Source organism: Porites lutea, chromosome 7, assembly GCF_958299795.1.
Source record: "Porites lutea chromosome 7, jaPorLute2.1, whole genome shotgun sequence".
NCBI lineage: Eukaryota > Metazoa > Cnidaria > Anthozoa > Scleractinia > Poritidae > Porites > Porites lutea.
Window position 1 is genome coordinate 5,078,557 of NC_133207.1, and position 26,160 is coordinate 5,104,716.

Sequence of the window (26,160 nt, forward strand, 5' to 3'; positions counted from 1 at the left end):
ACAGACATAAATGCTGCTTTTCAACTGACTGACTAGTGTCCTTTTCTGATCTCTTCCCCCAGTCAGATTCGAAGTGGCACTGTGAAGTTTGGATGTTTGAATAGCTGGAAGTTTTAAGGATCGAAAAATTATCATTGTGTTACGCACTTCAAACTGTAAGTGAAACTTATTTTAAAGTATTAAGCATTCTATGAATCAACGCCAGTTGGGAACACGTTGGAGAAGATTCGGTACAATGGAACCGAGAAACGTGAAGTCAGTTGCAGAGATACTTTTATTTATAGATTGCATTTCCCTTTTTTGTAAGTACCAAAAATTTGAATACTTCAAACGAATAGCAACTAAGCAGTTGGAGGCTTTGATGTGCTCAAAGGTTTTCTTTCTTGCCCTCTCTAGTTCATGCACCTTTTAAGTTCTAATTACTATACATAGTGTATATCTGCAAGCTGTGCCTAAGAGCCAGTGCAAGAAATACAACCTACGAGCACAAAAGCCACGGATACATTTGACTACAGCTTAACAGCCAAAATAGATGGCGAATGGCTTAATTTCGTCATCGTTTGGTCATTCAATTTGTTCTTTGATAACTGAATTATATTATTAAGTAGGGTAAAAGGGGTGGAAACAGAATAATGTAACGATTTCTTTACAATTTTATCGTGGATGAAAGCTTGTTTGTTTGCAACTGCCACGCAATAGTTTAAGATTTCGTTATAAACCTGAAAAAAGCGTTTAATTTCAGTTGATCTGTGGTTACAATCAGTACTACTCGCCTCCAGGGAGATGGCGTTTTCGATTCCCAAGCCCAAGCGCGCAATAGCTTTGAAGAGCGAGGTTAAAGTTAGTGGCTTGCCTTGCAAACGGCTAAATTAACCTTTACGTAGTTCGATAGTCAAAGTAGAAATCATTGTCGGACACTTGTCCGTCAGAGAACACAATAGTGTCCTGTACTACATTTAGCGTCATATCAAATGCGTTTCTGCATAATTCAAGGACTGTCTCAGGTGGATCGAGGACAATAGGAAAAGTAACTCGCGCACCGTTAGAAAACGACCGCCAATGACCACCAATGACTTTTGGATCAATGCTTGTCGTGCTGGGGTACGTCTTGTGTCTTAAGAATCGCATTTGAAAAGAGCGTTGGCAAAAAAATAAATACAGAATTAACGGAAAACTTCACGCGATTTGCTCCGGTCATTGACATTGGTGCAAGTGGAATCCAGTTGCAGCTGGAATAGTTCGGCAAGGCTCTTAAACATGAACTGGAAAGCTTGTTCATTCCCCCGGAAGTTGTTCCTTTCTTAATACTAGTATTGCTCGTGTATGGTAGATATTAGTGCGGAAGACTTCTCAAAGAGCACACTTAAGTCAGAGATACGTGGAAGAATCAAAGATATTTTCTTAAGTCAACGATGATTTCCGGTTGGCCAAGGCCAACGAAAAAAAGAAACTACAGAAACAAAAATAACGTAGAAGATAGACAAACTCAGTATGCACACAAACTATTTACAACTAATTGAGTGAAACATTAATAAAAATAAGCGCTCCGAAATGCAAAAGAACGCGCGGATGGAGAAACTTAAAGAACATTAAAGCGCACTGAAATTGTGGTTTTTGTAAGCTTGTTACCCTAAACTAAAGTTTTCCAAATTTCTTTGTTATCATAATTAACGTTTGATGTAAATTCCTGCTTGGGAGGTACATTTTTGAGACAAGAATGATTGATGTTGATGGTTTTTTTGTTTTTTTTTGTAATTCACGTCAAATAATTTCTCGTTCACAACGTATAAGACAGAGTTATTGACAATATTAACAAAATAAAGAACTAGACAGCCGTCACACAACCGTGCTGGCACTCATCAGAAAGTTAAAAATTCCCTCACTTTCCCGGACTTTTCACTGACTTTTAAACAGTTTTCACTGACCTTGTATCAATGAGAAACAATCAATGCTTGTATTCGCTTTAGCTTTTTTTGCAGGCCATCGATATTTTTCTCTTCATTTTCAACCTCTTTCCGCGACAACGAAAACCACTGACCTCAACTACTACATGTGTCAGGCGTAGAGTGTCAAATTAATCAATTTGCTTGCTTTGCAGCATACTTTTCATCTTTTCCGAAAGAAAATGCATTTCACAGTCTTGAAGAAGACTTATGAACTATAAACCGGAAAACAGAATTCCCTGACTTTTCACTGAAATTGACAACATCAATAATTTTCCCTGACTTTTTAAAAATTCCCTGACTTTTCCCTCGACCGATAGCAACCCTGCAATCAAAATTAAACAAAAATTAACAAAAATTAAATACGGATAGTGTGTCTTTTGACACTGCCAAAACGGTCGTCTATTCTAGCCGCTCACATGTTCACTTCCCGGGGTTCACTTACGTACGTGGTTATTTAATAACTCAACCGGGCGGCTACTCCGGAATTCCTCCTCCAGTTTTAGAACGGAATGACAGAGAACTTTTAAAACACCCCCACAATCTTGGACAGGATAAAAAAAATGACGCATGTTTGGTTTACGCTAGGGTTTATCCTTCATTTTCATTTATTGTTTATAAACGGTAGTGTTAGTGGGCCTTAGCTTATGTTTTGCTTTCCAGTCAGCATCTGGCTATTATTTAGGGACAATGAAGTTTCTAACATAGAAAACTTTGCCGACGACACTACTCCACAGGTTAAAGTACCGTATTTATTAGATTAAACGCCGCGGCGTTTATTAAATTTTTCCAATGCGGCGTTTATTCAAGGGCGACGCTAGTTCGAGGGCGGCGTTTATTTCGAAATCACTTTTTTTTTAATCACTGACAATAGTTATTGTAAATAGTTTGTAAATATTACGTAATATAATGGTTCCAATATCTCCCTTTTTTGCTGAGATAGAATCGTAAATGTCTGGATGGTGTAAATTACCAAGTTGTACCGAGGTTTTTCTTATTATCCTCAAGTAAACACCGCATTCTTCGTATTACGTGCGGCGTTTATTCTAGGGAGGCATTTATTGGTAATTTTGCTTCCTGCGGCGTTTGATCGAGGGCGGCGTTTATTCGAAGAATGTAAGAATAAAATAGATTTTTTTCAGGAGGTTGTCAAACAGTTTTTCAATTGGTAACAAGCGGTGAATTCGATTACAACATACGCGGAAAGCCGTCTCATTTGCTTGCTGGAATATTTTCATTGTTTTTAAGCTCAAAAATTATAAAAAATATATCATATAGTTATGTGCCGCTCCAAAAGGTAAGGTTTTTGTGCCGTTTTGGTCTGAAAACGGGTATAGTCTCCGCCCATTTTGGCCTGGAATCGGGTATGGTTTTCGAGGGAACTACGGGAGTGTATGAACGCAAGAGCCATAATGGGATGGCTCTTGATGAACGCTGATTTATCATTTCATTCCAAATGAAGAAAGAAAGAGAAACATACGGAATCGAAATGGATTAAACCGTGAAAAGGCTCTCTGTTTCCCCAAACAGAGAAAGAAATCTTCTTTTGTCGCTGTTCTAATCTAAATAATGATGACATAATTTTTTAGATCACCAAGAATTCCCAGGAGTTCCCACGGGTTGTTTTGGTTCTTTCTTGCCCTTTTAAGGCATACTGCACTAGAAGCCGAAGTATTTTTGTAGCTACATCAATTTAGCTTGGGTCGCCAAGCCGCCGAAATCCAAGTTCCCCTGACAAGGAATCCTGAATCCAGTACCCGGAATCCGGAAAGTGGAATCCATTCTTGGATTACCTCGGAATACCTTGCATGGTTGAACTCGGGGTTCATGTGTTTCTTTTTGGGTTCGATTCGCGCGGAGTGCCGTGTTCGCCTTTCTTGGCTCTTAAAGTGCCAGTTATGCAGGTTACAGGATGTGGTTTTACAAAAGACAATAAAAGTTAGAGAAACGTAAATATATGTGCAAAGGCAGAGCGGCTTGGGTTTCAGTTAGCGTAGCGCCTCTGAGAAAACAATCCTGGTTTTCCTTTTTTTTTTCTTTTGGCGGTTAGCCTATGATAACAAACTATCATCAGCCACCAGTATTCACCTAAACTCGTGCAAACGCAGATGTATTTCCGTCGCTTTCTCTGTCCACTCGAAAAGCAACAGCCAGAAATACGTCTCGATCTGCGTTCGTAGGCGGGTGTTCACATTTCTTGGGCAATTCTAAGAGGGGGGCGTAAGGGTTTGCGGTATTGCGGTATTGGGTTATTTTTGGTGCGGTGTTGCGGTAATTTTTATTTCAAAGTACGGTATTGCGGTTTTCAGAGTCCAAGCGGTGTGCAGTGAGTTTAAATTTTATGTCACGGTAGTCGGTGAAAAAATCGTTGTGTCGCGGTGATCTGCATCTTTTTCATGACAAGAGGATACAAATCCTAAAAGGTCTCCATCCCTAGCTAGCCTGTGTGACCAGCGTGTCTTCCTATAGTTGCACAGTCGGGGATCGTATATTGCGCAAACAGTCCAGACAAATCGTATGGCTTGTAATTTCAGTTAATACTTGATATGATTAACGACATTAACTTTTTTATCCAACGATACGTAAACAGGTCGCATTATTTATGACCTCATGGACCTTGTGGGAATAGTCAGCTTGGTTAACCTCCTTACCAATCTTACCGCCACTTTCATGCCAGTCGCGAAACAATGGCGAGCGATCCAGATGGTCAACTAAGTGATCAGTCAGATATCCCAGCAAATAGTGAGGTCATTAAGGTCCTTATAAATTACGTAGTGTCGAAAGATAATCTATGAAGATGGTGTGGTCTAAAAATTACTACTAGTCCTTCTCGTTGTGCATGTAGGAACATAGAATGTACAAGTATCCGTGTGTGCTTAGCCTACGTAGCATGGCAGCCGGGGGGACGAGTTACTTCCTTGTAAGAGGCTAGTGGGGATGTGCCGCTGGATTGGGTCGCATTTTAAGAGAGTTATTAGAATGGGGTCGCACATTTTCTGATTTTTGGGGGTAAGACAGTTCTTCACATTCACGGTTAGCAAATGTACCAGAATGTTTGTACTGTAGATGAAAAGTCAAGTGTTCTTTATTCAATCGAAAAAAATGGTCAATTCATAAAATTAGAAAGTGGCTAAGCTGGGATCGCGAAAATTAATTATTTGTCCAAACGTGACTAAGATGGGGTCTACAATTAGCCACAGAAGAGACTATAATGGGGTAGGAGCTCTGAGAGGCCAGTGCCACATACCCAGTAAAAATTAACCCAAGTACCCCCGTTGTATCATTTATGTAAACGCATACATGTAATGAACAAAATTAAACGAGTGCGACGATCTTATGTTTTTTGCACGCTTGACTTCGACGCACCTTAACTTGGAAACACTGACATAACAGTATTATTTCTATTTGAAACGAGGATTTGTAATATTGACAGCGTCAACTTTTTCCTATTTGTAACTGCGGTTTCGGTATTTGGCTAAATTTTGATGCGGTATTGCGGTATTCTCGCGCTACTATGTGCGGTATTGCGGTATTCGTACCCCCCTTACGCCCCCCTCTTCTAACAACAGTTCTTTCATCACCATCGAAGTGGCTAAAATAATAATTGAGCCAAAAATTGAGAAACAAGATCGGGATCACCCAAGTTTCCTCTTCAAAAATGTTAGGGGTTTCCTCACAGAGCAATAATAGTTTCAATGAGCATATCAAGGTTAGGATACAGGGAACCAACAAGTGCCTTCGCGTGATTTAGTGGTGTAAAGAGGAATACCAACAATCAGATATAGGTACGTTTTTAGATCAATAGTTTACCGAAAACAATTTACGGCTGCGTCAGTGAATAAACAACGATCTAAGTTTTCTACAGCGAGGGAATGAGCGCAAATACTTATCTTCGCGCTATTCAAGATCTTCAGGAGGCCCTGCCACCCTCTGTGTCTTTCTCTCCCTTAAAGGTCGGGTCAATACCCAGCAATTTAAGAAGAGCTTTGTTTTATCAATAGGCGCTATTTTAAATACAAAGCGTTACTCTTTATATTAATCTAAATCTAATTATGTATTCAATGTTCACCGTTAACTGTTTAACCCTTTTTTAGCTTAACGAAATGTAATTTTAAAAGTTAAGCATAATAACCTTTGCTCAAACAAAGACTACAACGGACTAACTGGCGCGTCAGTATGTCGCCTGCGCGCAGACGCACGTCTCACGCGCGCAACAAAGGAAATAGGAGACGTCTACACATAGGCAATATAATATGTAGACTAACTACAAGTAACAATAGGCTACTTTATTATTACATTCAACAGCTGTCAAAAAATTGTTAGAGAAGTAGCTGCAATGAAGTAGGGGGCTTAAGCAACCACGACTGCGATTAGAGTTTAAAAAGTCGCACTTCTAGAAAGTGAATTCGCTCTATTTCAAACTTCATCGCCAATCTTCAACCTGAGGGTTCTTTCAACTTGTCAAAGGTCGGCGAATTTTTTTGGAGTTAAATTCCAAAGGTCTTATCCAAGTCTCAAAATAAGAAAAAAATACTGCTTTTTTTGCTTACGTCATCCTTAAAACGTGAGGTTTTGTAGGAAGTTGGATTCATGTTGTCCAAGACCGATTACTGGCTTCTTTGCGGTGACGTGCAGCGACGTGGAGGAAATGTAAAAAACAGTGTGCTGCTCGTGCAAACTTGTATTTTCTCCGGGGGTGGGGGGGGGGGGGGAGTGGGGTGGGGGCCGAGGACACTGCCTTTCGTTAATTATATAGTTATGTGCCGCTCCAAAAGGTAAGGTTTTTGTGCCGTTTTGATCTGAAAACGGGTATAGTCTTCGCCCATTTTGGCCTGGAATCGGGTATGGTTTTCGAGGGAACTACGGGAGTGTATGAACGCAAGAGCCATAATGGGATGGCTCTTGATGAACGCTGATTTATCATTTCATTCCAAATGAAGAAAGAAAGAGAAACATACGGAATCGAAATGGATTAAACCGTGAAAAGGCTCTCTGTTTCCCCAAACAGAGAAAGAAATCTTCTTTTGTCGCTGTTCTAATCTAAATAATGATGACATAATTTTTTAGATCACCAAGAATTCCCAGGAGTTCCCACGGGTTGTTTTGGTTCTTGCCCTTTTAAGGCATACTGCACTAGAAGCCGAAGTATTTTTGTAGCTACATCAATTTAGCTTGGGTCGCCAAGCCGCCGAAATCCAAGTTCCTCTCACAAGGAATCCTGAATCCAGTACCCGGAATCCGGAAAGTGGAATCCATTCTTGGTTTACCTGGAATACCTTGCATGGTTGAACACTGAGTTCATGTGTTTCTTTTTGGTTCGATTCGCGCGGAGTGCCGTGTTCGCCTTTCTTGGCTCTTAAAGTGCCAGTTATGCAGGTTACGGGATGTGGTTTTACAAAAGACAATAAAAGTTAGAGAAACGTAAATATATGTGCAAAGGCAGAGCGGCTTGGGTTTCAGTTAGCGTAGCGCCACTGACAAAAACAATCCTGGCTTTCCTTTTTTTTTTTCTTTTGGCGGTTAACCTATGATAACAAACTATCATCAGTCACCAGTATTCACGTAAACTCGTGCAAAGGCAGATGTATTTCCGTCGCTTTCTCTGTCCACTCGAAAAGCAACAGCCGGAAATACGTCTCGTTCTGCGTTCGTAGGCGGGTGTTCACATTTCTTGGGCAATTCTAACAACAATTCTTTCATCACCATCGAAGTGGCTAAAATAATAATTGGGCCAAAAATTGAGAAACAGGATCGGGATCACGCAAGTTTCCTCTTCAAAAATGTTAGGGGTTTCCTCACAAAGCAATAATAGTTTTAATGAGCATATCAAGGTTAGGATACAGGGAACCAACAAGTGCCTTCGCGTGATTTAGTGGTGTAAAGAGGAATGCCAACAATCAGATATAGGTACGTTTTTAGATCAATAGGTTACCGAAAACAATTTACGGCTGCGTCAGTGAATAAACAAAGGTCTAAGTTTTCTACAGCGAGGGAATGAGCGCAAATACTTATCTTCGCGCTATTCAAGATCTTCAGGAGGCCCTGCCACCCTCTGTGTCTTTCTCTCCCTTAAAGGTCGGGTCAATACCCAGCAATTTAAGAAGAGCTTTGTTTTATCAATAGGCGCTATTTTAAATACAAAGCGTTACTCTTTATATTAATCTAAATCTAATTATGTATTCAATGTTAACCGTTAACTGTTTAACCCTTTTTTAGCTTAACGAAATGTAACTTTAAAAGTTAAGCGTAATAATCTTTGCTCAAACAAATACTAAAACGGACTAACTGGCGCGTCAGTATGTCGCCTGCGCGCAGACGCACGTCTCACGCGCGCAACAAAGGAAATAGAAGACGTTTGCACATAGACAATATAATATGTAGACTAATTACAAGTAAGAATAGGCTACTTTATTATTACATTCAACATCTGTCAAAAAATTGTTAGAGAAGTAGCTGCAATGAAGTAGGGGGCTTAAGCAACCACGACTGCGATTAGAGTTTAAAAAGTCGCACTTCTAGAAAGTGAATTCGCTCTATTTCAAACTTCATCGCCAATCTTCAACCTGAGGGTTCTTTCAACTTGTCAAAGGTCGGCGAATTTTTTTGGAGTTAAATTCCAAAGGTCTTATCCAAGTCTCAAAATAAGAAAAAAATAATGCTTTTTTTGCTTACGTCATCCTTAAAACGTGAGGTTTTGTAGGAAATTGGATTCATGTTGTCAAGGACCGATTACTGGCTTCTTTGCGGTGACGTGCAGCGACGTGGAGGAAATGTAAAAAAAAGTGTGCTGCTCGTGCAAACTTGTATTTTCCCCGGGGGGAGGGGGGTGGGGGTGAGGACACTTCCTTTCGTAAATTATATAGTTATGTGCCGCTCCAAAAGGTATGGTTTTTGTGCTGTTTTGGTCTGAAAACGGGTATAGTCTTCGCCCATTTTGGCCTGGAATCGGGTATGGTTTTCGAGGGAACTACGGGAGTGTATGAACGCAAGAGCCATAAGGGACCGGTCATTATTTATCGCCTGGGGGGGGGGGGGGGGGGGGGGGGGGGTCGGAGGATTTTGAGCTAAACACGATGAAATTTAGCCGATCCCCCCTTTAAATGTTATTTTAGTGAAGTGATCCCCCCTCATAACTATATATAACTTTCGTGATCCCCCCCCCTATGTCTTTGTACCCATATTCACCTTTCGACGTGTATATTTAGTGTTTTAAACGTTCATATACAGGTAGGATTTCTAACTATGATGTACTTACAGCATAATAAAGCCGTTATCGCGCAGTCTTTTTTTAAAAGTGTCTCTTGATCCGTGTCTTTTTCTAGTCTGGATCCAGACATCTGAATTCAGTTGACATACAAGCAATCTTGCGTAAAACTGCAAAGTGCTTGAAACTGCAATCAGTGCTTGAAACTGCAAAGTTACTTTTTTTAGAGTGCCAAGTAGCAGTTCGCCAAGTCCCTATCAGCAGGTCATATTTAGCGACAATTCGGCCATATGGAAGGGCTAGGATCGGAAACTTGACCTCAATCGAGGTCGCGGGGCAAATTTTCGGTTCAGTCGAAGAGAATGATAGAGTTACTCCTGTAGATAGCATCAATGCTGACTTTGCTAAGAAACTAACAAGGAGTTTGCATCTAGACCCTTTGCTATGGCTACTAGAAAAGGGTATTTTTAGCACGACCCTAGCAAAAAATCTAGAGCAAGTAGCGGCCATTTTAAGGGCACAAAGTCCAGGGTCAACCTGCCGAAGGGGACTAAATGTTGCTGTTGAATCGGATGACGAGGCTCAAGAGGCAAATGAAGTTGTTGAATGGGATGATGAGGCTCAAGATGAGGCAGATGAAGTAGTTGAATCGAATTTAGTATAGAGCTGACACAGGACGCCCATTCCTGGAGAGGCGATAAATGGTTTATGTTTAAACAAACACGCTTTTTACAATGTTTCAGTTATCAGAAGTTTATATAGTTCACAATTTAGAATTCACCTGTCATGTTTAAAGATGAATATTAGCTAAGTCATGAGCACGTTATAAAAGGAAAAATATAAAGCGTTAAAACAAAGCTTTCTCGATATAAATTGAAATGCACACATTCGCCAGTGTGACAGACTTCCGTTTTTAAATAAAGTTGTGTTAATAGAACAAATTGAGATTGCAAAAGCCATCATCTCCCAGCAGAATGGGCACATTTATGTTGTATGTTTTCAAACTGGCATTGTTCAAGCAAATTTGAGTTGTCCCCCCTCTGAATCCTTCCAAAATTTTCAGTGATCCCCCCCCCCCCCCTTTTGGGCTCTCAAATACGACTGATCCCCTCCTCTGTTCTCCTCAAAATCAAGTGATCCCCCTCCAAAATCCTCCGACCCCCCCCCCCCCCCGGTGATAAATAATGACCGGTCCCTAATGAGATGGATCTTGATGAACGCTGATTTATCATTTCATTCCAAATGAAGAAAGAAAGAGAAATATACGGAATCGGAATGGATTAGCCCGTGAACAGGCTCTCTGTTTCCGCAAACAGAGAAAGAAATCTTCTGTTGTTGCTGTTCTTATCTAAATAATGATGACATAATTTCTTAGATCGCCAAGAATTCTCAGGAGTAGCCCACGGGTTGTTTTGGTTTTTGCCCTTTTAAGGCATACTGCACCAGGAAGCCGAAGTATTTTTGTAGATAGATCAATTTAGCTTGGGTCGCCAAGCCGCCGAAATCTAAGTTCCCCTGACCAGGAATCCTTAATCCAGTACCCGGAATCCGGAAAGTGGAATCCATTCTTGGATTACGTCGGAATACCTTGCATGGTTGAACACTGAGTTCATGTGTTTCTTTTTGGTTCGATTCGCGCGGAGTGCCGTGTTCGCCTTTCTTGGCTCTTAAAGTGCCAGTTATGCAGGTTACAGGATGTGGTTTTACAAAAGACAATGAAAGTTAGAGAAACGTAAATATATGTGCAAAGACAGAGCGGCTTGGGTTTCAATTAGCGTAGCGCCTCTGACAAAAACAATCCTGGCTTTCTTTTTTTTTTCTTTTGGCGGTTAGCCTATGATAACAAACTATCATCAGCCACCAGTATTCACCTAAACTCGTGCAAAGGCAGATGTATTTCCGTCGCTTTCTCTGTCCACTCGAAAAGCAACAGCCGGAAATACGTCTCGATCTGCGTTCGTAGGCGGGTGTTCACATTTCTTGGGCAATTCTAACAACAATTCTTTCATCACCATCGAAGTGGCTAAAATAATAATTGGGCCAAAAATTGAGAAACAGGATCGGCACCATCTCCAATAAGCTGACAAGATATATGGTCAAGATGCTTTTGTTTTGTTTTATTTGTTTTTGCTTGTTTGTTTATTTGTTTGTTTGTTTTTTTCTCAGATTGAGTTTATTTTTTTGCGTTAAAAGGTTCTATCGTTAGTAAAGTGATGTTGGAAAAGTTATTTTCCTTTTATAGCTTGAACCATTTTTATGATTTCAGAAGTCGTGCAACGAACATGGACATCTAAAATGTAAGCCTGGCGTTGTATACTAGAGAATGTGAGCAATGTGGAAAGTGAAAGTCATGCATCGCGTATCGTATCAGCAATAAAAATTTACGATACCTTGGAAAGATCCGCCCTAAAAATTCATCGGAGAGTGTTTGTTTCTTGAAGCCGTGCTAAAGGTTGCAATTTTGCGGGTTGTTAACATTTTGTTCTGAAACTTTCGTCGAGAAACTTTCCCCGTTGGACGCGCTACGCAACTATGGCGATCGATAAGGAAAACTACGTCGTGTAATAAAACACGAGAGTCACCCGGGAGCTTCTCTTCGCTGATTGGCCAGAAAAATTTTTTTCTGGCCAATCAGAAGCAGGCAATTCAAACGCTTCTGGAACTGGTTCGGTAAGAGTAAGTGCCCAGGGGCTCGTCTCGATCTTACAGTAAACTTTCACCACGAACATTTTATCGACCCGACTAACTGCCCCTGGGTCTCCGAGGATGGTGCAAACCTTGCAAATATCGATTCAGTTAAATACTTGCCAGATGGTGATCACGTCTATGCTATAATGGAAATCTGTTAACAGGGCCACAAATTACCATTTTAAAGACGTAAAAATATTACCGGTTTTTAGTAGGTTATAATTCAAAGCTTTTTTTGTTTTCTTTTCTTTTCATCCATGGGGGTGATAAAAATTACGTTGATGACGTCCAGGAAAGAAATATACAAGTGAACAATTTAAAATTTTTCAGACTCCTTCTGTTATTGAAAGAAAGAAAAAATAGCTTTTTCATATCACTCGTCTGTCCTTTGAAATCACATTTGGTTTAAATAAGGCCCTGTTACTTAAATTCGGACAAGCGACATGACTTTGAGACAACAAGATGGCTTTGAACAGCGACTCAAGCCAGGAAAAATGGCGACAAATGATATAAAGCCACTAGTCAGATCCGGAACTTTACTATGCAGCGGCAACATCTCTTGTTGCTGTCTCCATGATTTTAGCAAATCTTTCTTCAGTCATATCCGGAACTACCTCAATACACTGTAAAAAAAATATGAGAAACTCCGTCATAAAAAAAAAAATAAATAAATAAGAAAAAAGGTCGCCCATCGATATAACCTGCTTAGTAGGAAATCTACACCGCGGCTGACAAGTCAGACAATAGGGACTTTAAGATCCAACGACGCGGACGACAACGAGAACGTCCAAAAAACAATTGGTTTAATTGGCAAAACAACAACTTCGCATCACACTTTTTTGTACATTTCTTTCCCTTTTTCGCACGACTACGACGTGAAAATGCCTCATTTCGCGTTTTACGGAGGACGTAAACAAGCAACGACGAAATTTTTTTTCTCTTTCTGTGCTTGAATATTGTCCCTTGAAATTCAGCTTCAGGAGGGTTCGCCTACAATTGACAAATTAAGTGGGGAAGAATAATCGCTATAAAGACTGAAAGAGCGCAAATTCTCTTTTTAAGCGACGTTCTTGTCGCCTCCTGTCGTTGGATCTTAAAGTCCGTAATGTGTTAAAAACGTAATTTGGGCGGCGCTAGGAATTACGTGTCACCAATCAGTAGCACTAAAAAAAATTACCCGTCAGAAGCAAGACAGGCTTTTTTGTGTGCAAATGCAATGCCAATTTCGGTTTTCAAACTACGTAGCCACCAGCAGCATAGCCTGTTCCAGGCTCCGAGATGGTGGTGGAAAGTCGTTCAGTAATAAGAAATGTAAAAAACGCGCGGGCACCCTTTCCCAAGTCGTGCGCGTCTTATTTTCGCTTTGCTCGTTTTAATACGTTCCTACGCTACTATCTGAGAGCCTGGCACAGGCTACCAGCAGCATCACCATTCTCCTATTTTTAAGGCAAGTGCAATGAGTTTTATCTAATGGTTAGTGTGTACGTTGTTTAGTCAGTTATTTTTCAGGTTCCTTTAGTTAGTCACCAAGTGTTCAAACAGTTATTACATTTGCAATCGAAAGGCCCCGAATTCAATTTCCGCCCCGACCGCTAGCTGGATTTGTTTTCGCAAGTAGACCCAAGTTCAAATCTCCGGCCACACTTGTAAATACCCAATCTGCCATACGACGGCCAAGTAAGCGCTGCCAACGGCCAGCTCTTCTCTCAGTAACTATGACGGCTGCCCCTCCACATTACGGCTGCTATAATGTCCCGATAGATATGTTACGGGTAAAAATTTGATTTCAGATGCATCTGTCCCAGCTAAAGGCGGCTGTTGTGGAAAGTTTCCCGACAACGGTCTTAATAATGGATAATTTTGTCAACGAAGATATTTGATTTTTAGAGTGTCGTTTGACCTTGGAATGGTTAAGCTCGAGCATAATTAACTAAAAGCAACAAATGAACATGAATACAAGATTTTGATTGGTTTTTCGAAAAAATCGAACGCTTGTGGCTCTTGGTTTGTTCACAGGCGGCCCAGACGTAGTATGTGTCACTGAATGAATATATTAATATCCACATGGACAAATTAATGCGATGAGTCGTCGAAACTCCCATGGACTAAAATAGTCTAAAAGTCAAAATATAACAAAACAAAGCTAAGATACCTTCAACTGAACGTATCCTTGTCTTTCCTGGCCGGTTTAAGTGGCATTTTGTTGAGTTTTGAAATTGTAGGTACTATCCACTAAAGAAGAATTAAAGGCTGGCTACAAAACAAACAAACCATCTCCACGCGCCTTCACACGAAGCGCTATAAATTCGAGAATAATCGACGAATCCGCTCCAAATAACCATCGGCTAATCTGCAGGTAACGTGTGCTCCTGCTTCTGGCTCGCTTGCTCCACAAAACCCATCACAACTGCACAATAATTGCTCGCTCATCAACAACCACTGTTGACCTTTACGCTTCGATATGACCGCATACGACCAGGTTTAATACGCGACGTGAATATTCAAGCTTAGCGACCGCGTTCGCGCAACAATGCAGCACTTGCTATGGGAGGGATGGTACTATTGCTTCCAGGTCAATCAATCGGGAAAATAATATTGATGCCCTTGTCATTTTTTAAAAAGATCCAATTTGCCCAAGGAGCACCGAACAGATACGAATCTTATAGCGGAGCTAAAAAAAATGAGCGGCAGTGGAAAAAGTGAATAAGAACATGTACCACATTTTCTCCATAAAAAGTGAAAACCAGGAAGTTTTCTGGACGTTTCACGTTGCAGTCATGCAAATCAACGGCAAGGAAATGTACAAGAAAGTGTGCTGCAATTAGACCTATTGTTGTTTTTCACAGTTCTGGTCAAGGGCATCCAACTTTTAATTTTTCACATTTCACTCACCGGGTTAGGCTATTTTTCTTAGAGAGTAAAATGGAATCCTAAAATTTTCGGATTCAAAAATGTGATGAAAGAAGGTATCTGAAAAATTATCTCCTTCGTAATACGTTAAATTGCATCTAAAATTTTCGGGAAAATAATTCTGAATTCCTCGTAATTTCGAAAAGACTCAAGTTCCTCTAGAATGGCCGAACACTGAGATGCAAATTTTATAGCGCCACTTAGAATGCATTTCTATAGAGCTAAAAGTACTTTATGAATAGCTACAGAAGTGTTTTCAATTGAAAGTATTTGAGGAAACAGTCGTTGGGTGGCCCTGTCTCGTTGCCTTCTCCGCTTAGCATTACACGATATATTTTATATTTAGTATGAGCAAACTATAAATCATTAGCTTCGCTTTTAGCCCTCCTGACTAAATTTATGTAAGCGCTGTTTAGAATACATTTTTCGATCAAAAGTACCCTGGACAGCCTTAAATGTGTTTTCGATGCATTTAGGGGGAAATCATCGTTGGGTGCCCCTGAATTTTGAGAATAATAATAATAATAAAAAAAGATATCGCGCACATAAATTTTACCTTACGATATCTTCAGCTGTATCTTCTATTCAGCTGCATAGCGGGGGCCAGATTTTGCCTTTTTCCTGGGCGGAAAATTCTCGTCCTCCTTCACCAGTTTGGACAACATATTATGGAGTAAGACGTTGTTAATCTAAGCAAATAAGTCTGGTAGAGTCAAGAACCTATGCAAGCGGCTGGACGAACAATGTGACAGCAGCTGAGACAGAGAACGTTAGAAGAATTCGAACATGAAAACCAGGGCTGCCCTGTTGAAAACTTACGGACGGTCCCGCGATCGCCTTTTGTTTTCTGGTCAAAACTAACGCAGCGAACCTTCGGTCAGTCGATTGACCTGGAAGCAATAGTACCATCCCTCCCATAGCAAGTGCTGCATTGTTGCGCGAACGCGGTCGCTAAGCTTGAATATTCACGTAGCGTATTAAACCTGGTCGTTTGCGGTCATATCGAAGCGTAAAGGTCAACAGTGGTTGTTGATGAGCGAGCAATTATTGTGCAGTTGTGATGGCTTTTGTGGAGCAAGCGAGCCAGAAGCAGGAGCACACGTTACCTGCAGATTAGCCGATGGTTATTTGGAGCGGATTCGTCGATTATTCTCGAATTTATAGCGCTTCGTGTGAAGGCGCGTGGAGATGGTCTGTTTGTTTTGTAGCCAGCCTTTAATTCTTCTTTAGTGGATAGTACCTACAATTTCAAAACTCAACAAAATGCCACTTAAACCGGCCAGGAAAGACAAGGATACGTTCAGTTGAAGGTATCTTAGCTTTGTTTTGTTATATTTTGACTTTTAGACTATTTTAGTCCATGGGAGTTTCGACGACTCATCGCATTAATTTGTCCATGTGGATATTAATATATTCATTCAGTGACACATACTACGTCTGGGCCGCCTGTGGTTTGTTTCGGTAGTTTAGCGAGCACGCAACGCTTGTGCAGCTGAAGATCGATTGCCGAAAACTAATTTCCATACAACTCAGTTTGCCAAAAAAAGAGCTCGACATTCGAACGATGCCAGCTCCTGACGATACTTTTTTTTATCTTAGGACTTGTTTACCTGCAAAACTTCAAGCGCATTTTTTTTAACGAATTCCCTGTGGATCGTTTCGCGCTCTGAACTGTGCCAAGAAAACACGTGTATCAGCGTTGGCACGTGTCTCGAGCTACTCAATTCCGGCACGGGTTATTCTTTAATACATCCGCAACTGCTTAACTGTTAAAATTGCGGATTGTTTTACAATCTTAACTTGACAGGAAACACGTGAATGTCAATTTATTTCAGCTGTCTTGCGCTGCAAATAACTGTACTTTCACAAGATTAACATGTATATCAAGTTGTTTTCCACACCGTCTAGCCAATAAATCAACTTTGCCTAAAAATGGCGTTCCTTATACGAAACGTATTTTTAAACATTTTACTATAAAGAATAGACATTGCATTCCAAGGAGTAACAAATCTCTCCAACGACTGTTTTTTTTGTGAAATATCTGTTCGGAGAAGCAAAAATTGCATAGAATTTTCCAAATTTTCCGAAGGAAGGCTAAAAATTTCTAGACGACCGTTCCATTCATGTACAAGTTTCGAAGATTGTCTAACAAATTCCCTACGATTTACGATAAATGTAGGTTGTCAGCGGCGCAAGATAGCGGGTGGAGAGTTAAACGCGTTGAGAGTTTAACAGTATAGAATTTAAGAGTTACTTAGTTCTATTTATTTAATTATTTAATTTAAATAGTTTTTTTTTATTACTACCGTATAACCTCCACCCACTGGTAACTGCTCTGTGGTAGTAGCCAACTCGAAAGCTTGGCTCCTTTGGCTGCTACACACTCTTCCTTTTTTATGTTTAATTCAATGTATAGTTAGCTCTGTTTTAGGGCCCGTTTACATGGAGTGGGGGACCCCGGTCTAGTGGGGTTGGTTTCTTTTGTTTTCACGCTCTGGAGGACACAAAACAAAAGAAACTTACCCCACTAGACCGGGGTCCCCCACTCCATGTAAACAGGGTCTTAGTTCTTCCTTTTTTTTCCCTTATTGTTGTATTGTAATTGAATAAGTGTGAATAAATGAACTTGAACTTGAAGTTGAATTGTTCGCATTTCTCTCCCCAGGTAAAGTTATTTTTCGTAGAAAAAGGAAAACCTAAAACTTTCGGATTCGAAAATGCGATCATGGAGAGAGGAATAAAAAAAAATCTTACTTTCTTTATGCTTTAAAATGCGTCCCCAATTTTCGGGAAAATAACTCTGAAGCCCCTGTAATTTCGAAAAGACTCAAGTTGCCCTAAGATGACCGAACAAATGAATATTTTATAGCGCTGCTCAGAATGCATTTCTAGAGATCTAAAAGTGCTTTGGATAGCCTAACCGAAAAGCCGTTTTTAATGCATTTAGGAAAAAAACCGTCGTTGGGTGTCCCTGGCCTGTTTAATGTTTGGAAAGGAAAAGGAGGAATTTAAAGGGACTGTTTCACGGCAAGTTGATTTTGTAAATTAAACCACTGTAGGGCCTCTTTGGATAGCAGTTTTTATCTTGTACAAAAACTGAAGGAGTTACCCTATTCACGGTTTTCACTCACGTGAGAAAGTAGAAATAAAAGTGGAAACCTTTTAATACAGAAGGTCTAGAATCTGGGAAATGAAAGAAGATAAATATACAAAAAGCCTTGTCAAAAATCAGGTCTATGCAATAGTTCATATGCGAGATATTCGGAAAAACGTTTTACCCAAATTTATAAAGCTTTGTATGGAGACGCCATGTTTGTGTCCCTTTCAGGGGCACATAATGGCCGCAGGAAACCAACAGAAACATCTGTTTTCGAGTTTTGCTACTTATGCGTGAATTCTTCGCTTGAGGAACTCATAACGATTAAAGTAATATTCATTCTAAGACAAGGAACGTTTAGATAGCAAAATCTCCAAAAAACCGTAATTTTTTTAACCCACATGAGAGCTTTCCCGGCTGTCAGCTAAATGCCGCGTTACGCAAATTCTTGGAAATTAAAGTGTCCTGTATCGCAAAAAAAAGAACCCTTTTGAACCGAAATTTTTTTGTACAAAGGTTTTAAAGTGCTCTAGTATCACATGAAAGTGGAAACGCAGAAGAAGCGATAGTTTCTTAGTTTGAATTTTGGTGACGTCATGTGAAAACCAAGAATTGAACTATCTATCTGGGGATCCTTATTATCTATGGAACTTGAGAAATTACGTGTGAGTGACGAAGTCACAGCTTCGTGTCATTCAAATATTTTTACAATTTAATATATTCCCTTGTTAACTGGGCAAATAGGTTTTCAAAATCTTCACGTTTGTCCAACAGTGCCTTCTTTTTCGTATATTTGCAAGGTTCTTTGTGCCTTATTTTCATCAGTTATTTTCGTGTTTCAACGAGTTTTGTGGCAGTTCCCACTGTTTGAATTTTGATAAATTTCGTGTCAGCACCTTTGCAAGTGAGTATTAATTGCCCATCTTCTCTTCCGCCTGCAACTTAAAACCGCAAACTTAAAACTTTACTTTAAACGGTTTGCGGCGGTCTGCACCATCGGAATCCGTTTGCGTTGGACAGTATTAGTAACTAGTAGTCAGACCATCCCAGAAGCCACGAGTGGAAGTCAGTTTCCAGTTTGTTTGTTGTCCGGTAATGTTATGTTTGTTAGTTGTCTCAATGCAGCCAGTCAGTTTAATCGCATCGCTGTTTTAATCTTTGTCTGAGTTCTCAGGGGCACACAACGACAATTTTCGGAAAACATCTGTTCGGAAGACGATTTGATATGTAGAATTTTCGTAACATGTTTTGTAAAATTTCTTTCTTGCCTGCCTCTCCTAGGATTTTCGAACATCTAAAAAATGGTATAATTGCCTATTTTTAACGGATTTTTACCCTAAAAAGGTCACCTAGAATTTTCGGGAGCCTTTTTTCTGGCTGGAATTTTCGAACGGGTAAGTTTTGATCCCTATAATTTTCGGATCACTAGACTTTCAGCTAGGAAGTCCGAACTGATGAAAAATGTTTAGGGGATAAAAATATGCCTATATCTACCATTTAAATACTAAAATACGTTTAACAATGCTATGTTTTAGTGGTTTTGAACTATATTCTCGTTGGGTGCCCCTGAGTTCCTTGGATTCAAATTCCAGTTTAAATTTCTTGCAAATTTGCAGTGCTAAGTTGCATTTCATATCAGAACTTATGCCTTTCGAGTTGCTGAGTTTGGGCTAGTTTGTCTTTCGAAACTACTCAAGCTTCCGCGCCATGCCTTGAAACGAAGCTTAGCTCATTCATAATTTTAGTACTCCAAGATCAGTCTTCAGAGTTCAAAACCATTGAAATGTCGTCAATACGAAAGACTCATGAATTCACAACAATTTATCGGAAAGTTAGTTTCCGCCCTTTCTTCTTCTGGGACAAATTGTCGCATGCAGTATAGATCGGCACTCTTTTGATCAACGATTACTTGTCGATTAATGATTACATTCCAGAGATAATGGGGCTTCAAGGGTTCTAAATCTGTTTTGATACGTACTAAGGCGTTTATGTCGACTATAGCCACAGCCAGTTAGTTTAAAGTTTGTAAGGGTGAAACGAAGAGTCGACAGCCCTATCATACTGTGTAACTGCTCACAAAGTGATGATCAGTGATCAGGTTTTCGGCCAAAATGAAACCTTCCTTGTAGGAGGCAGCGTGGCCGAGTGGTTAAAGCGCTGGAATTGCAATTTGGAGGCCCCGCATTCAAGTCCCGCCCTGACCGCTAGCTGGATCTGTTCACGGTAGTCCCAAGTTCAAATCCTCGACCAAGCATGTAAATAGCCAGCTGGTTTGCCTCCGGCAAAATGGTATCCTTCACCCTGTTAAGTTTAATTTGAATTATTTGTTTCAGGCATTTGCTCGGCCCCACAAGCATTAGTGCTATAAAATACTGCCGAGGGTAAACAAAGAAACTTACTATTATAATAATTATTGTTCCTTAATTTAGGGCTTGAGTAAACTGATGAAGGATGTATGATTAGACACCAAAATTCAGTAAGTAATTATGGGCACCTACGGACGGAATCAAATCGTTGGTTTTCTCACAAAATCGTCGCATAGCAAGAATTGTTTTACGTGTTCACGCTACTATCGGGCTCAGCACAACGTCAAGGACGACGGAAACGAGAAAATAACAACTGAACGTAAAACACACTCAGTTTTTGGGACAGGTTTCTTTGCCTGCCTTCCACGACCAAGTACGACCAACGTTGTCAGACTTGATTGAAATGGCAATGCGATCGCCGCGACTTCGATGTCGTCGGAAATATCAATACGGAGGATCAGCTGTTCTTTTTTTTTTTTTTCGATTTATGGGTATGCACTGTGCGTACAATGACAGTAAGAGTCAACGTTTCAAGGCTACTGAGGTTGTTAAGTTAAATACGTTGAGATAAATAAAGTCACCTAACCAGCTTTTGTCACGCTACTGATTCTGCCTTATTTGAGGCAACCAAAAGTTAGTAATTCAATATTGACCACGCCAATAGTACAGTGATTCATGTCTGTATCTTTCTGGACCTCGAAAAGACTATGAAAAGGCTGTCCACCATGCCTTACTGCTATTACTGCTATTTAAATTCGATTATGACGGTATAACTGGCCCCAAAGGAGAGTGGCTCATGTCATACCTTAGTGGTCGTGCCTACATAATTTTGTGTTGTAGTGAATGACCGTAAGTTGGGTGAGACATTGGTATGGAGTGGTGTACCCCAGAGGACCATTTTAGGTCCCTTATTATTTTCACTGCACATTCATGACTTTTCGAATTGCCTTTTCGACTCGTTCAGCTCGGCTGAGAATTTTTACTACCACTATGGGCATCACCTATGCTGACAATGATATCAACTGAATGAGCGGCTTAATTTTGGTCTGAACAAGATCTATGTTTGGCTTGAAGGTATCAAGCTCACCTCCGAGAAATCCGTCCTCAGGGTGGATTTGAATTAAGAAATCCAAATCCGGATTTTTTGGATTTCCCTTTTTGTCGTTCGATTGGGAAATCCGAAAAAGGATTTGCAAAACTGTTCTTGTGAATAGCGGTCTTCTTTTTACTAATTATGCGTGTGCATGCAAGACCGCTTTTCCTAAGGACAGTTTTTCAAATCCTTTTTCGGATTTCCCAATCGAACGGTAAAAAGGAAAATCCTTAAACAAATATTTCAGCGTTGAAATCCGTTTTCGGATTTCGCGTTCGATTGCAAATCCGAAATCCGGATTTTAAAATATAAATCCAGATTTCCCAATCGAACGCACCCTAAGTATAGAATTATTCACCAGTCGAAGAGAAATTTCGTATTTCCAAGCAACCATGTAATGTTTTATTTATGATATAAACACCAATGAAATACCAAACCATTTCACTTTAATAGCTTTTTCTGTGAAAGGCGCGATTTATTATATAGCCCGATAGCATCGGTGATCTTTACATATGTGAAGATAACATGTTCTCGCGCGAAAGCTCACCTGGTACTTCATTGGTGTTTATACTTAAATAAAAGGTATTTATGAACTCTATTTTCGGACATAAGAGTGACCTTAAGATACACCTTTTCTGCCTACGGGTACGGGTAAGCGAACATGCTTGCCAAGTACTTAGAAAAGGAAACCATTATTTCCCAGACGTCATAGTGGCATCATTCTACCCGGTACCCTACCCGTTTCTTCGGGGTAAGAGGCAATCTACGGGCTACGCGTACGGGTAAATTATTCGTACCATGGGTTCCTGTCGTACCCGTACTCGGAAACGGTGTATCGTAAGGACTCCAACACGATAACATGGCCTCCAGGCCAACACGTTGAGAATATTATATCGATAACGAGAGACACAAATTTCTCTTGACACTTAAAAACTAGAGATAACAACTAATATAAGTGAAAAGCTGAAAAAGCCAACAATTTTCTTTTTCTTTTTCAGCTGAGATTCAAGTTCATCTTCGGAACAGAACACCTGGTAAACCGGAAGAACGATATAGTCGATGGATTCCAAACGACTCTTGACGATCACTTTTTTGTGGTTGATTGTTTGCTGTGATCTTTTAGACCCAGCTCGGGGATATGAGCGACCAGGTCTTACGAGAAGACGAACGCCGACAAAAAAACCTACAAAAAAACCTACAAAAAAACCTAAAAAGCAGAAGGCAAGGGGACATGAATTCCTTGCAATGTTCTTGGTAAGTATGTACCAGGTGTAACGGCTTACCCTTTTAGATATAATTTTCACAGAAAAGTTACCCTTTCGCACTGATTTAGACTTCTGCAAATGCACTGCCTCGTAAATACGAATAAATCACTAATCCAGAAAGTTTTCTTGACATTTTCGCAGCCACAAAATGCGTCCGTTGGCCCTTTTCGTTCCCTTTACAAACTGAAAAGACATATTTGCCTTCCCTTCCATAAACTTCAACTGGTGAAATCTGAAACCCCTACCATATTATATATCAGGGGCATGTAGACGACGCAGTCATATATTATCATGTAGAAAACATAAATGGTAACAGAGTCCGCTAATAAGTGATTTATGGCCACATACAATTCTCTAGTGAAGAACAAATAATACGGAGTATAGGGTATTGGAAAACTTCCTACTCTCCCTCCCCACTTTGTACCTCTCAGTTAAACCAAGATTTTGCCCTAAGAGAGAACTTAGTGTTGACATTAGGTTAGGGGAGGGATAGTGTCAGGGGCAGTGTCCCTGAATCGTATAAGTTCAGCCCACCCACCCCTCTCTTAACACAACAATTAGTCCAAAGTGAGAATTTAGTTTAAAGTTTGAGTAAGGGGAGGGGTAGGTTGGCAATGTCTTTGAATCGCATGGAGCGTTTTTACTTGAAATCACGGCGGCTATGTTGGTGATCCACTTTTTTGTTACAATAAATTTGCATAGATGACGGCCTCGCGAGTGCACGCGCTCTACAGCATACCGAACCATACAATAGGCTTTTGCATGATGGCGTCATTTTATTACTATGACCAGAATCCTTCAGCGTTTTGCTTTCTTCTGCAAATTAGGACACGTGGAAATGTGTTGTTTTACCTACTAAACTTTATTCTTATTTTTTTTTCTGACAGCAAAAGTTGGCGGCTAAAATGACTGAAAATGCCACTCAGAATCCCAAGCAATCGGTAAGTAGCATGCTCGCGGACGACTAGTGTTTACTTTATTGCAGACTGAAAAGCGACGCTTGCAAGACAGCTTCGCTAAACATGTCGCTGAAACCAATTTCGCATAAATTATTCCTGGCAATTCTCAATAACTGCCACTCAGAGATGATGCTTCCAATGCCTTTTGTCAGGCAGCCAATCAGAGCATTTTACTAGAACAAAACAGCAGGATACTACTTAACGGTATTCATTATGGGGTCTTTACGCAGACTTCCCTTCACCGTGTAAAGAAAACAGATTATAAAGTTTATGAAAATGGGCGCCATCTTGGACTTTAGAGACAATTCCGACTAAAAATAATAACATTGGATGATTAAGCATTTTTTTATGCCAGAGGTTTAGTTTATTTTATAGCTATATACTTTGCTACTTTCGGGGATAGTTTATAGGTTTTTTCTGCTCAAAAGGGAGAATAAACAAACAGACAAAAAAACGTAAAATGTCTTGACCGCGTTTTAGTAAGACGTCATATCTCAGTAACCATAGCAACCATCTGGCACCAAATTCTGCCAAATGTCTAGGAAGATAGAATAAAACTCTGCTAAAGAGAAAAAGCTCCTCCCTAATGTTGTTTTGGAAAAAAAATCTTGGAAACCTCCCCTTCTCCATCCCCCAACTTCTTAGGCCAAAACAAAATTTCCCTCTGCCGCGCCCGCCTATTGGCACTAGAAACATTGTTCTGCCCTCACTTATTTATTCGTTATTTTTTTTCTTTTCTTTGGGTAGAAAACAAATGGGACACGGAGTAACCCTCGCAGGAGCCTTCGGAAGACAACGCGTAGCCTTGAATGAACTTTCGCAAGATGAACATTAAGAACTTATCACAATGTTGATCGCTTCGTTTATTATCGAAACCTTTATAAAAGCCCACGTTCGATATATCAAAATTCTAAGACCACTCCGAGGCTTTCTGGTCATATTTCTAGATTTGGTTTGGTTTTCTTTGTACTCAATAACAAAAGTCTCTTTTGGGAATTGCGAGACAATTGCAATTTTGACCCTCAAGCCTCGGAGTCATGTTAGAACTTTAATATATCGAACACAGGCTACTATGATGTTACTATAAGACCATACTAGGATTTGCAGTCACTTCGTACGTTTAGTTATCGGGGACGAAAGCTGTATTCGATTGTTTGAAAAGAAAATATCGCCTTGTGTAAGGTAATGAAAATTCCAGAATACCGCATATTTTTGCTTTTGGAATCCAGAATCCTAGACTTTGAAATCCAGCTAAGGATTAGAATCAGGAATCCCAAGTTCCAGTGATTAGAAATCCGGACTCCAGTGCCTGAAATCCAGAATTCACATCGTGAATTTGCAATCCACAGTGCGGGATCTAGAATCTAAGGCTGTCTTAGATTTCCTTACATGGGGTAAAAAACAGTTTTGTTTTCAGTTCAGGAACAAAGGAACGGTATAAATTTAGCTGCGTGCGTCGCCCTGTGCATATAGCCCGACTCATTAGCAATGCTACACCAACACTAATGAGTTGAGTGGACGCAGCCATAGCATCTTATGAAAACTGCTCGGAACTGTTTTCGTTAACTCTACGCACGCTATTGGAAAAAGTGTAAGTTAAAAACGTCCTTTCATTTTTTTTTTTTTAATAATAAGGTATTTACAGAGTTTTGATTGACTTGATTGGACTAGAGTTCTTAAGGCCACTGTATATACCTTCCTTCCGATAATCGGTTGTTTATGCGCCATGGAGATTAAACTTGATTTGCTTCTGTTTTTTTGTAGACCGGGAACAATGCTCTATTAATGCGCAGTTTCTCCCTGTGTTTGCGGCAAAGTATATAAAAAAAGTTGTAATTAGAATTATTGTTCCTTAATAAAAACTCTTCCTGATGTGGTTTCTTTATGTGCTTAACAGGTATTTTTAATTTAGGTAGGTACCCGAACCCCCATGTAAACAGGCCATTAGTAGCAAAACGGAGTCATCGTAGAAATGGACTATAAGCAATTGACGCCACTGCCAAATGACGATATTTTGCTCACCGTCGCCCAATAATCGCTGTTCTTTATTATTGCCAGCACTGTCCAGTGTTACACGGGGAACTTTGCAACTTTTTTGTTTTTTGCGACATTGTTTCGAATTGTTACAACAATTGCCTTAAAAATCGTCGTTGCAATCGTTTCTTGCAATACAGTGTAAGCTCTCGTAAGCGGACACTTTCGGGACGCGGAAAAGGTGTTCGTACCTGGACCTGGCCGCTTACGAGAATGTAAAAATACAGGGTTTGTACAGGAGTTGAGAAAAACGGACTTTTGTAAAGGTGGCCGTAAGTGGAGCTGTTTGCTTACCAGAGTGTCAGTTACGAGAGCTTCCACGGTAATACGTTGTTATCTGCAGAATGCACCAACGGCAACATTTAATGAACAATTTCCATAAAAATTTACTTCTACATCATCCAAATTTATTATCGCTGTTTCTTTTCCGAACAAATCTACACGACTGCTATATAATTTTAAATGCACTGAAAGAGCTTTCAACGAGGAAGTTAATGTAAGACCTTTTTTCTCAGTGATAAATAACAAGACCAATATTGTTTTTTTCTCAAGAATAAAATATTTACCAAGATGAAACGGTGAAATTTGCAATTATATCGCCTGACTCCAAGGGGGGATGTGTTACCCACGTGACATTACATCACCTATTTCTAATTCTCAG

At 40.1% G+C, this 26,160-nt stretch overlaps 1 long non-coding RNA gene across 1 annotated transcript; it reads left to right on the top strand.

The window, feature by feature from the left end:
* On the top strand, positions 1-25,337 carry LOC140943739 (uncharacterized). The gene is made up of 4 exons (XR_012166628.1): positions 1-155; positions 22,240-22,495; positions 23,394-23,447; positions 24,213-25,337. It is a non-coding gene; the product is annotated as an uncharacterized lncRNA (long non-coding RNA).
* The last annotated feature ends 823 nt before the right edge of the window (positions 25,338-26,160 follow it).